Genomic DNA, 11292 nt, shown 5'->3' with positions numbered 1-11292 from the left:
TGGTTCGCTACATCACGCATTGTTGCGTGTTGTCTGCAAACTTCTAAATTATGGCCCATACAACTCGGTTTTAATCATTGATCTACATCAGACAACAATGGAACTCCACTGGAAAAATCAGAAACAAATAAAAAACAGAAATTGCTGGAAAAACTCAACAGAATTGGCAGCATCTGTGGAGAGAAATCAAAGATAACATTTCAAGTCGAGTGACCCTCAGAACTCCACTGGAAATTCATCCAGACATGGTTCATTCCTGGTCGGGGTTAACAAAAAAATCTAACCCCGACTGTCGTATGTGAATTTGCTGATGTTTCCAGAGGTTGTTTCTCTGAGTTATCTGTTCCCACACATGGCATTCCTGATCGGCATCTCCCCAGTGTCACTGAGTAAATGAGTTTCCACCTCAGTGGGTAACTGAATCCTTCCCTCAGTCCCCACGTTTCCCTGGTTTCTCTGTGGTGTGGGTGTTCTTGTGTCTATCCAGGTTGGGCAAGCAGGTGAATTCAAGCCCATGCAGGACCAAGGCCTGTTCTTGCCTGCTGTGAATGTGTTTTCATTCTTTCTTGTTCTCCCACGGGATGTGGGGAGCACTGGTCAGGACAGCATTTGTTGTTCATCCCGAATTCACCTTGAACTGATGTCAGAGGATAGTTTGGGGTGAACCATGTTGTTGTGGGCTTGGAGTCACTTGTATGCCAGACCAGGTAAGGACCTCCCTCCCAAGGGGACATGAATGACTGGGATTTCAGGAAATTAAAGTCATGGTTTTGTTTGTGAAATCAGATTTATATTCCAGATTTTATTCATTGAGTGTAAACTCCAGCAGCTGACATGGTCAGTCCCTAGGGATTACTAGGAGATGTATCACCACAACACTGCTATCTCCCCGCTGTATTGCTTCATTGTAGAGAATAACTGTCACTGTTCAGATCATCCCAGAGTGACAGAGAACAGGAGAAGGCCATTCGGACCATCATGCCAGTGTTAGTTCCATTTAAGAAAGGATTGAGTGAAGGATAAAAGTATCAGCTGGTGTGTGTTTGTAATATTTACAGTGTGTGTCCATGCTGGAATAAATGCGGTTTACTGCAGATCGAATTGTTGACTGGGAGCAAGAAGCTGATGCAGAGACAATGTGAGCAAAGCTAGCTTAAACACTACTACTCAGGTAACAAACATCAGTTTGTTGTGTAAATAGCAGGGATGGTTTCAATCCATGATCTCTGGGTGATTGGCCCAGCATACTCCCGCTGTGCCACTATGCTATTATCTATCATGCAACCCACAACTGAAATAGATTGTAACTTCCTTCTTGCTTTGGAATAGGAGCACACTTGGTGGCACACCTTCCTGCTTGTACAATTCCAATGTGTCATGCCAACCAGAATGTGACAGACAGAAACAGACACACACACACACACACAAACAGAAACAGCAACGTATCATGAACATACACACAATGTCAGACAAAGGGGTTGAGCAGTCCAGCAACTCATTCAGAGGGACAGACTCATGATTTTTCTGAACTTTTGGTAAAGGCTAATCCAGCAGTTACATTCCTCATTGTAAAAAATTCTGAAGAAGTGTCTCTGAACCGGAAACATGAACTCTGCTTTCGCTCCATAGATGCTGTCAGACTTACTGAGTTTCTCCAGAAATCTCTGTTTTTGTTACATTCCTAATTTTTGTTTGTATGTGGATGGTAACATTCCCCTGATCATGTACATTGACATTTAAATTCATTTGAAGGCTATCATTCGCCATTCTGTCTTTATCATCCTGTTCTCACCCTTCTGCCTTCCAAAATCACAAAATCCTTTCTCTGTGGCGACAAGCACATGAAAAATTGCCTGGTTCTGATGAAAAGGTCGTGGATACGGAATAGGAATTCTGTTTTAAAAGACACACAGACAAACATACAAACAATGAATTTAACAGGCGGGGGCAATCTGTCAGGTGACCGAGGAGTAATCTCTAATTTGATTGATAATTGAGACATTTCCCCGCGACAGATCATGATCCAACAAAAGAAGCTAGTCTTTTTTTAACAAATTCCATGCTGACTAACATTGCTCTGTACAGCCTGATGCCCCAATAATCCCTGCTCCATGTCAATAAAAGCTGCTCTGGGTGAGGTTGGAGCTCATAGCCTCGGTGTTTCACGTGCCTCTGTACCGTCACAGAAGGACCCCGCGCTCACCGATTGTGTCACTAGAGCCGCAGAGATAGTAGGAACTGCAGATGCTGAAGAATCTGAGCTAACAAGCTGTAGAGCTGGATGCACACAGCAGGCCAAGCAGCATCAGAGGAGCAGGAAGGCTGACGTTTCCAGCCTGGACCCTTCTTCAGAAATGGGGGAGGGGAAGGGGATTCAGAAATAAATAGAGAGGGGGACGCGGATGGAAGGTGGATAAAGGAGCAGATAGGTGGAGAGGAGATGGACAGGTCAAGGAGGCGGGAATGGAGCCAGTAAAGGTGAGTGTCGGTGGAGAGTTAGGATGGGAGTTGGTCAGTCTAGGGAAGAAGGACAGGTCAAGGAGGCGGGGATGAGGCTGGTAGGTAGGAGGTGGGGATGGGGGTTTGGCCAGTGAGGTGGGAGGAGCGGATAGGTGGGAGAAAAGACGGACAGGTCAAGGAGGCGGGGACGAGCTGGGCTGGTTTTGGGATGAAGTTGGTGGTAGGGAGATTTTGAAGCTTGTGAAGTCCACATTGAGACCATTGGGCTGCAGGATTCCCAAGCGAATTATGCAGTGCTGTTCCTGCAACCTTCGGGCGGCATGGTTGTGGCACTGGAGGAGGCCCAGGATGGACATGTCATCCAAGGAGTGGGAGGGGGAGTTGAAGTGGTTCGCGACTGGGAGGTATAATCGTTTGTCACGAACCGAGCGTAGGTGTTCCACGAAGTGGTCTCCAAGCCTACGCTTGGTTTCCCCGATGTAGAGGAGGCCACAACGGGAACAGCAGATACAATATACCACATTAGCAGATGTGCGGGTGAACATCTGTTTTATGTGGAAGGTTTTCTTGGGGCCTGTGATGGGGGTGAGTGGGGAGTGTAGGGGCAGGTGTAGCACTTCCTGCGGTTGCAGGGAAAAGTGCCAGGGGTGGTGGGGCTAGTGGGGAGTGTGGAGCAGACAAGGGAGTCACGGAGAGAGCGGTCCCTCCAGAAGGCAGATAAGGGTGGGGAGGAAGAAATGTCCTTGGTAGTGGGGTCAGATTGCAGGTGGCGGAAGTGGCAGAGGATGATGCGTTGAATCCAAGGTTGGTGATGTGGTACGTGGTCCTTGGCCAGTCTGTCTCCTCTCCACCTATCTGCTCCTTTATCCACCTTCCATCTGCCTCCCCCTCTCTCTCTCTCTCTCTATTTATTTCAGAATCCCCTTCCCCTCCCCCATTTCTGAAGAAGGTTCCAGACCCGAAACATTAGCTTTCCTGCTCCTCTGATGCTGCTTGGCCTGTTGTGTTCATCCAGCTCTACACCTTGTTTTCTCAGATTCTCCGGCATCGGCAGTTCCTACTATCTCTGAGTCAGTTTTAACTAGAGCCACAGAGGAGGTCCGCGCACTCAGTGCCATCCCCATTTCTGGTTGTATCTTCACGGCTGGGGCACTGAGTTTCTTTGGTTCCGGGCCTAGGAACTGGGATTGTATGATCATCTGCAGGAGTGGTTACTTCCTTGTGTGTGGGAACTGATGAAGTAACCGACGTAAAACTAAATTGCTATTGAAAAGTACATGTCAACAATATCCTGAACTATCCCCTGAGTCCTTGATGTTTTGTGGAAAACTATCAATCTTAGCGTTCAACATACTGAATCATGGAATCTCCAATGCCCCTGGGAAGCAAGTTCAGCTCACTCTGAGTCCCCGCATCTCAGTCCACTGTTCAGCAAGAATTCCTATTGTGTAACTGGTACTGCTCTTAACATACCTTCTGCCACTCTACACATTGCCTTGGTGAACCATGTATTGTTCTGTCGCGCTGCTACTCTGTGTTGTGGCTGTCGGGGTTTTGTTCGAATCCAAGTCATGGCAGTGGGTGTTTGTCGCTTTTTTTAGGCCTTGTGACAGGTGCTACAGAAATGCAGCAAAATATCAAACATTTTTCCGTAAAAATATTCCCCGAGCTGATGATTTTCTTCCCTCAAACACTCGCTATTTTGCGTATCTGCATTTGATGTATCAGAATTCAAGCCCAATTCTTGAAGATTTCTCTCCCTCCCACAATCACCAAACCTCCTTTACGTTCCTCGGTTCACTTTACTGAGGCACTGCGCAATCTAACATTCATTTTTACATTGACACCTTTCAGTCTGTCCTGTTACTTCAACTGTCGCTGAATGAACGTGCTCCAGACTTACCAACGGGACCTTCAAACCAGTCGATCCAATGAGATACTGCGGTTGTGAGACCAAACGTCATGGAGCAGCTTTTTCCTGACATGCACCAGTGATTACTGGAGTATCAGAGTCAGGAAAAGGACACAGTACAGCATTGATCAAAAGAGACTTCGATGAAATAGACTATTTTCTGTGACTTTCTGCGTCATTTGCTTCATTTGTTCATTCGGCTTTAGCGAGAGTATTATGTGCAGTTCTGTAATTCACATTATAGCAGAGATGTGATAGCACGAGAAACGATGCAGAAGAGGTTGACCAGAATATGTTCTGGGCTGAAGAGTTTCAGTTATGAAGAGAGATTGAACAATCTTGGTTTGTTTTCCTGAGAGCAGAGGAGATTTACAGGAGGCAAGATTGAGATGTACAAAATAAGGAGGGATATTGACAGGGTAGACTGAAAGAAACATTTCCTCTTGATGGAGGAATAAATCACGAGGGGGCCATGGATTTAAAGTAAGATGGAGGAAGGTTTGAGTAAATGGATAGAAAACCTTTTTCAGACAGTGCGTGTTTGGAATCTGGAAGCCAGTGCCTGTAAATGCCACTAGAGGCAGATATCCCAATAACTTTAAGAAACATTCAGAGGTAAATTTGTGATGCTAAGGCATACAAGGCTATGGGCCAAGCGATGGAAAATAGAATTCGGAGTTTTATTTGCCTAGCGCACGATTAAGGGTCTCAAGGAGGTAAGCGGCTGCTGCGAGTGGTCCTTGGTAGTATAATGGTTAGTATTCCTGCCTATCATGCAGCAGACCGGGGTTCAATTCTCTGTCAGGAAGGTGCTAGTCATTTTTGATCTCTGACTCTCTGCATTGTCGTCTCATTTTGGAATTTGAACTTGTCTGCACCAAAACGTGCGGATCATTAACATCGGTTCAGAACAGAGGTGGTCTCAATACGACTTCTTCGAAAATCCCTGTGCACTGTTCTCGAGTCTGGAAAACAATTCCTCACAGACAACTTTACATTCACGCTGTCACGGGGATTCTCATTCCGTGACATGACCCACATTCCACCAACTGTCATCATCATTTCTATGTTTAAGAACACAGCTATATACTTTTTTCTCTCAAAGAAGAGTGAAATTAGCGTCAGTGCATCTCACTAATCAGATACAAAATCGTAGCAAGAAACAACGGGTTTTTGCTGATGGGTGTTTTTGTCACTGATAATCTGTTTGTTTTGTTGTTTCACAAGGCTCGGTGCGAGGTCGCTTTGTATAGACGTTGGAGCAGGAAGAGGCCAGGTGGTCCTTCCAGCCTGCTCCACTATTCAATATGATCATAGAGTTCACCCAACTCAGTACCCTGTTTCACTTTTCACCGCAGATCCTTTTGTACCTAGAAGCTGAAGAACCATGACTAACTCTTTCTTATAAAACTAATCGATGTTTTAGCTTCAACCGTTTTGTGTACCACAAAATTCTTCAGGCTAATTGCTTTCTGGTGATGATATGCCCCTCACCTCAGACCTAAACGGATTGCAGCTTATCCTCAAACTGTGATCTCTGGTTATGGACTCTCCAGTGATCGGGAACACATATCGAAATTCTCTGCGCTATACAATCTCATTCGCACAGCAAGAAAGGAAATTGCTGTTTTTGGCTCTCACAACTGAATCGGTTTACCCAATATCTTGCTCAGCTCCCTGCTTCCAGTAAACACTTCAATCAGGAACAAATCTATCAAATGCTTTGCATTGCGATAAGGACTGACGCTGCAAACTTGCAGAAGTCACGTCTTTGCCCTCTCACAATCTCCCCAGGAGCTGATACAAGTGGGATGGACGGATTTGTTTTCGCCGACACTCACTCATTTGGCGACAACTTTCTTACTGCTCAATGAGATAAATCTAATCCTTTTCGATCATTGGAACCACTTGTATGAAAATGCATTCAGCAAATCGAATACTACGAAACAGATAAACAGCCCTTCGCGGAATTTATCACAACGCTGTGTCAGCGATATGGGATAGATGATCGAGCTAAAACATCATCCGCTGGTTTGGTGAATTGGCCGTGGGAAATTGTCCCTCTTGTGCAGTGATGTGCAGAACAGATTGGTCAGCGGTGGGAAATGCAGATTTTCAGAAAGCTCTTCGCGGTTCTCAGGATGGGTCACCGGACCCGCAACGTTAACTCTGATGTTTTCTTCACAGATGCTGCCGGACCTGTTGAGCTGTTCCAGAAACTTTGCTTTTCTTCGAGTGCCAGTGCAGCTTCAATGGGCCAAATGGCCTCTGTCGATACGGTCGGGTTTCTATGATCTCTGACTCTATGCATTGTAGTCTCATTTTGGATTATGAAATTGACTGCACCAAAATGTACGGCTTATTAACATCGGTTCATGATCCACACACCAACTGTCATTATCATTTCTGTGTTAAAGAACACAGCTACTTACTTACATCTCTGTTTCAAATAGATTGATGTAGTCCAGCGTTATTGGTATTATGGAAAAATAAAATATATCATGTTGGCCTGCCCAGAAAATATTCACGTGGACGTTGCCAGGGTTGCAGGTTTCGGACTGTAGGGCGAGGCTGAAAAGGCTGGGGCAGTTTTCCCTGGAGCGTCGGAGGCTGAGGGATGACCTGGCAGAAGTTTATAAAATCATCAGGGATATGGACAGGGTGAGTAGTCAAGGTCTTTATCACACGGTGGGCGAGTCCAAAACTGGAGGGCGTATAATTAAAGTGAGGGGCAGAAATTTAAAAGCGACCTGAGGGCCATTTTTTCCGTGCAGAAGGTGGTGCGTGTATGGAATGAACTGCCAGACGAAGTGGTGGAGCCCGGTAAAATTACAACATTTCCAAGGCATCTGGATGCGTGTATGAATCGGAAGGGTTTAGAGGGATATGGGCCAAATGCTGGCAAATGGGGCTAAATTAATTTAGGATATCTGGCCGGCATGGATGAGGTGCACCGAAGTGTCTGTTTTCGCGCTGTCCATCCGGACGACGCGACAGTTGCTGATCCCCGGTTTAATTGTTTGTTTGCAGGGCTTGCTTGCGTCTGTCTCTGTGGCGCAATCGGTTAGCGCGTTCGGCTGTTAACCGAAAGGTTGGTGGTTCGAGCCCACCCAGGGACGAAGGGCTCCTTCGCCTTCAACCCCAATGACTGCTATCCGCGCGGGTTTTTTGGCTGCAAGAAGATAACTGTGTTAGCTCCTCACGAATCGAGCGAAGCCCAAAACAGACAGGTCTTAACGCGCAGCCCAAGCAAAAATGACAAGGCGAACGCACTTGCAGACACACCAAAGCATGAATTCTATCTGTGAGACGCCTCGATTTGTTTGTGTCACGAACCACTCGCACAAGTGGCAGCGGGGCAATTCCAAACTGCGCTTCCAAATCTCCCGGGAGTTTAGTCCAACACCACTTTTCGGAAAATGCTCAAATAAGGCAATAAAAAAGAACAGGATTAGAATGACCCATGAAAAGTGACAATTAGCAATCACAGTCTCAAAGAGGCTGGGTTTCCCTTCTGATCAACAATACGGGTGTGCCTGCACGGCAACGATTGCAGCGGATCGAGAAGGTGGCTCATCAGTTCCCTTCTCCAGGACGGAACTGAAGGAAATGAGAGATGAGAGAAATTTAGACAAATTTCACATCGCAATTACCCTCCTTTTCACCACCACAGCAAATAACTGCGATTAGAATTCATGCAGGATTTGATTTCACAGCAGCAGTGGCATAACAATCTCCATTCGCTTTCAGTGAAAAGGGTGAACAACGCAACTTGCCTGGAACATGAAGCAGTCGTGCAGCCTGTTTGTTCCCGATATCATACTGGAGACATTCCATGCCACTGCACCATGTAAACGCGGTCTGGACGCTGACCCAATGGAGGCTCTGTGCTGTCCCACATCATAGATCAGTTTGCGATCAGCAAAGACATTTTGTTGCTTTCAACATAAACGCAGCTCATCCCGACCGTGCTTCGGCATAACCCACGCCTCCTCAGAGACTGGAACCTCAATCCAGCGCCTAAGACCACGACGAGCCGTTTGCTCAGATATGACATTTTCCGATGTTGCTACTGCAACACAACAACAGCGAAGGCACAGGGAAGGGCTTCGAGGATTCCTATCCCGCTCGCACATTTTCTTAGCTGCGGGCAATGCCCGGCTACAATATCAATTTCCCACCAATTACCGATAGCCCAGCAATCAAAACAAACATCAATGCAAAGCTGAATTTACCTCATGAGACTCGGTCGAGCATCAATTGTAATGCATCTTTGAGAAACTGCCTTCGGTTATGCTTCGATAAAGAAAGCATGAACTGCACGACATTTCTGGAATTTAGATTTTCGCTTTGGAAAATGGTTTCTCTCATTGCTCAAAACAGAAGAACTGCCGCGTTTACACGTAACATGAAAAGCACCGGACTACAGGGAAAATGCACAAAGCTGAGCAGGCCATCGTGTACTACATGATACCTTGCAACATACTTACAGTTATCACGCCTGTTTTGTAGAATAAATGATTCAAAGAAAGTCGTCCATCTCAAAAGCTGAGTTTGCACTATAAACCGAGAACGACAGATCAGATTGCGCGGCTGTTCGATCCTCGATGCAGAAATGAGTTGCCATTTCCCTTGTCTTTCTCCTTAACCGTGCATTTTTGTCTGCGGAGCTTTCCCGACCTGGACATGAGCAAATGTCAGACGTCTGCCGCTGAGTTGGAAACCTGTGTGGGAAACGAAGGAATGCGACTCACTATATTTTATTAATCTCCACGGTGCTTATTTGGAGATGCACAAAAGGCAGTTTCTAAACGTATTTACAGAACGTAAACGGCGATGAGAGATGTTAAATGAGGTGCTAACAGCACGTGATTGCGCTTTCTTCTAAATGTGAAAAGCTCTGAGTGACCTTCACGTCCCTTGTTTCTGACTAAATGAGATAGAATTTCCTTCACCAGAGCCGCATGTGCCTCACTTTCTGATTCCTGGCTATTTGCATTTTCTTACTCCTCTGTGATATGAAAACAAAATGGATACAATGTCATTTGGTAGCCTGACAGTCTTTAGCTCAGCTTCGATTCCAACATGGCTTAGATTTCAGAGCATGCCTTAATATTAGGGACTTTACGATAGCGTGAGTCAAGAGGTTTTTCAGAGTCCGTAAATCCATTCATTCTCATTGACTGTATGAGACGTTAATGTGTCCAGCGCTAAAAAATGCCAACATGTTTCTCTACTGCAAAACATGACTGAGGACTTCTCGATTTGATTCATATAGTTTGAGACATGACAGACAGCATGGGAAGTAGGGGTCTCAGAGACTAACTTAAGATGCATTTGAAAGAGAGGGTAAATCAGGAATCCGTGGTGCACTGTGACACCAGCAAAATCAGGCTTCGACTTGGCATTGAACCAGGATGCCTTTGCACGTAAAGCAAATGCAGAACTACTACTCTGCAGAAAGTATCAGGACACTCCAAGTGTACGTTTAAAAATGATGACCATCTGTGCAGTACAAACAGCGCATATTCAGGACCAGATAGGAGAGAAACTTAACGAAAAATAGCACTGCAATTCAGTTGAATTGTATTCCTTTTCGACACAACCACAGAGATGGCCGATTAAATTCAAAAGAAGGGTGGCTAACGAGAAGAGCAAACAGGAAAGCTCTGTCGACATCAGTGCAGAAGCCTGTTCTTGGTAATGGCGGAGCAAACCCTACAGCTTGTGCCTGGTTTCCAACAGGGGACGTTCCGCGTGTGAGGCGAACGTGATAACCACTACACTATAGAAACACAATGCGCTGCCGTCGTGCCCGCTGATTTTCGTACAGAATTGAAATTTGTAGCTCATCATGTTTTACTTTTCAATTTCAAATAGATTGATGTTGTCCAACCTAATTAGTATTATTGAGAAATAAAGAAAGCCACGTAAATTTACTCAAAGGAAATATTCACAATGTGGTTGCCAGGGTTGCATGGTTTGGACTTTCGGGCGAAGCTGAAGAGGCTGGGCGAAATTTCCCTGCAGGGTCGGAGGATGAGAACCTAGAGAAGTTCATAAAGACATGAGGGATGTGAATAGGGTGAATGGTCGAGGTCTTCTTTCACCGGGTGGGCGAGTCCAAAACTACAGGAATTATATCTAAGGTGAGAGGGGTAAAATGAAATGAGAGCTGAGGGGCATTTTTCATGCAGAAGGTGCTGCGTGTATGGAATGAACTTACCGAGGAAGTTGTGGAGGCTGGTGAAATGACAACATTTGAAAGGCATCTGGATGCGTGCATGTATCGGAAGGGTTTAGATGGATAAGGGCCAAATGCTGACAAATGGGGCTAAATTAATTTAGGATATCTGGCCGGCATGGACGAGGTGCACCGAAGTGTCTGTTTTCGCGCTGTCCATCCGGACGACGCGACAGTTGCTGATCCCCGGTTTAATTGTTTGTTTGGAGGGGCTGTTGATGCCTGTCTCTGTGGCGCAATCGGTTAGGTTAACCGAAAGGTCGGTGATTTGAGCCCACCCAGAGACGAAAAGTGTCTTTGCCTTTAACCCCGATGACCGTTCTGAATGAGGTTTTTGGCTGCAAGATGATAACGGTGTTAGCTCCTCAGGAATTGAGCGAAGCCCCAAACAGACAGCTCATAATGCGCAACCGAAGCAAAAATGACAAGCCAAACGCAGTTGCAGGCACACCAAAGCATGAATGCTGTCTGCGAAACACCTCGACTTGTTTGTTTCACGAACCACTCACACAAGTGGCAGCGGGGCAGTTCCAAACGGCGCTTCCAATTGTACTGGGAATTTAGTCCAACACCACTTTCCAGAAAATGCTCAAATAAGGGAAAAAAAAACAGGATTAGAATGACCCATGAAAAGTGACGATTAGCAATCACAGTCTCAAAGAGGCTGGGTTTCCGT

General features: G+C 45.8%; 1 protein-coding gene and 1 non-coding gene across 2 annotated transcripts in view; both read left to right on the top strand.

Annotated features, from left to right (window-relative positions):
- The window catches only part of LOC125483829 (probable G-protein coupled receptor 139), a gene marked incomplete at its 3' end in the record, with an annotated part of 69976 nt that overhangs the window by 35663 nt on the left and 23021 nt on the right, over positions 1–11292 (top strand). The window lies entirely within an intron of this gene.
- trnan-guu lies at positions 7418–7491 on the top strand. The gene has a single exon. It is a non-coding gene; the product is annotated as a tRNA-Asn (tRNA).

Source organism: Rhincodon typus, chromosome 8 (genome assembly GCF_021869965.1).
Source record: "Rhincodon typus isolate 14 chromosome 8, sRhiTyp1.1, whole genome shotgun sequence".
Classification (NCBI taxonomy): Eukaryota; Metazoa; Chordata; class Chondrichthyes; order Orectolobiformes; family Rhincodontidae; genus Rhincodon; species Rhincodon typus.
The sequence above is the reverse complement of the archived record's forward strand: the minus strand, read 5'-3'. Positions and strand labels throughout refer to the sequence as shown.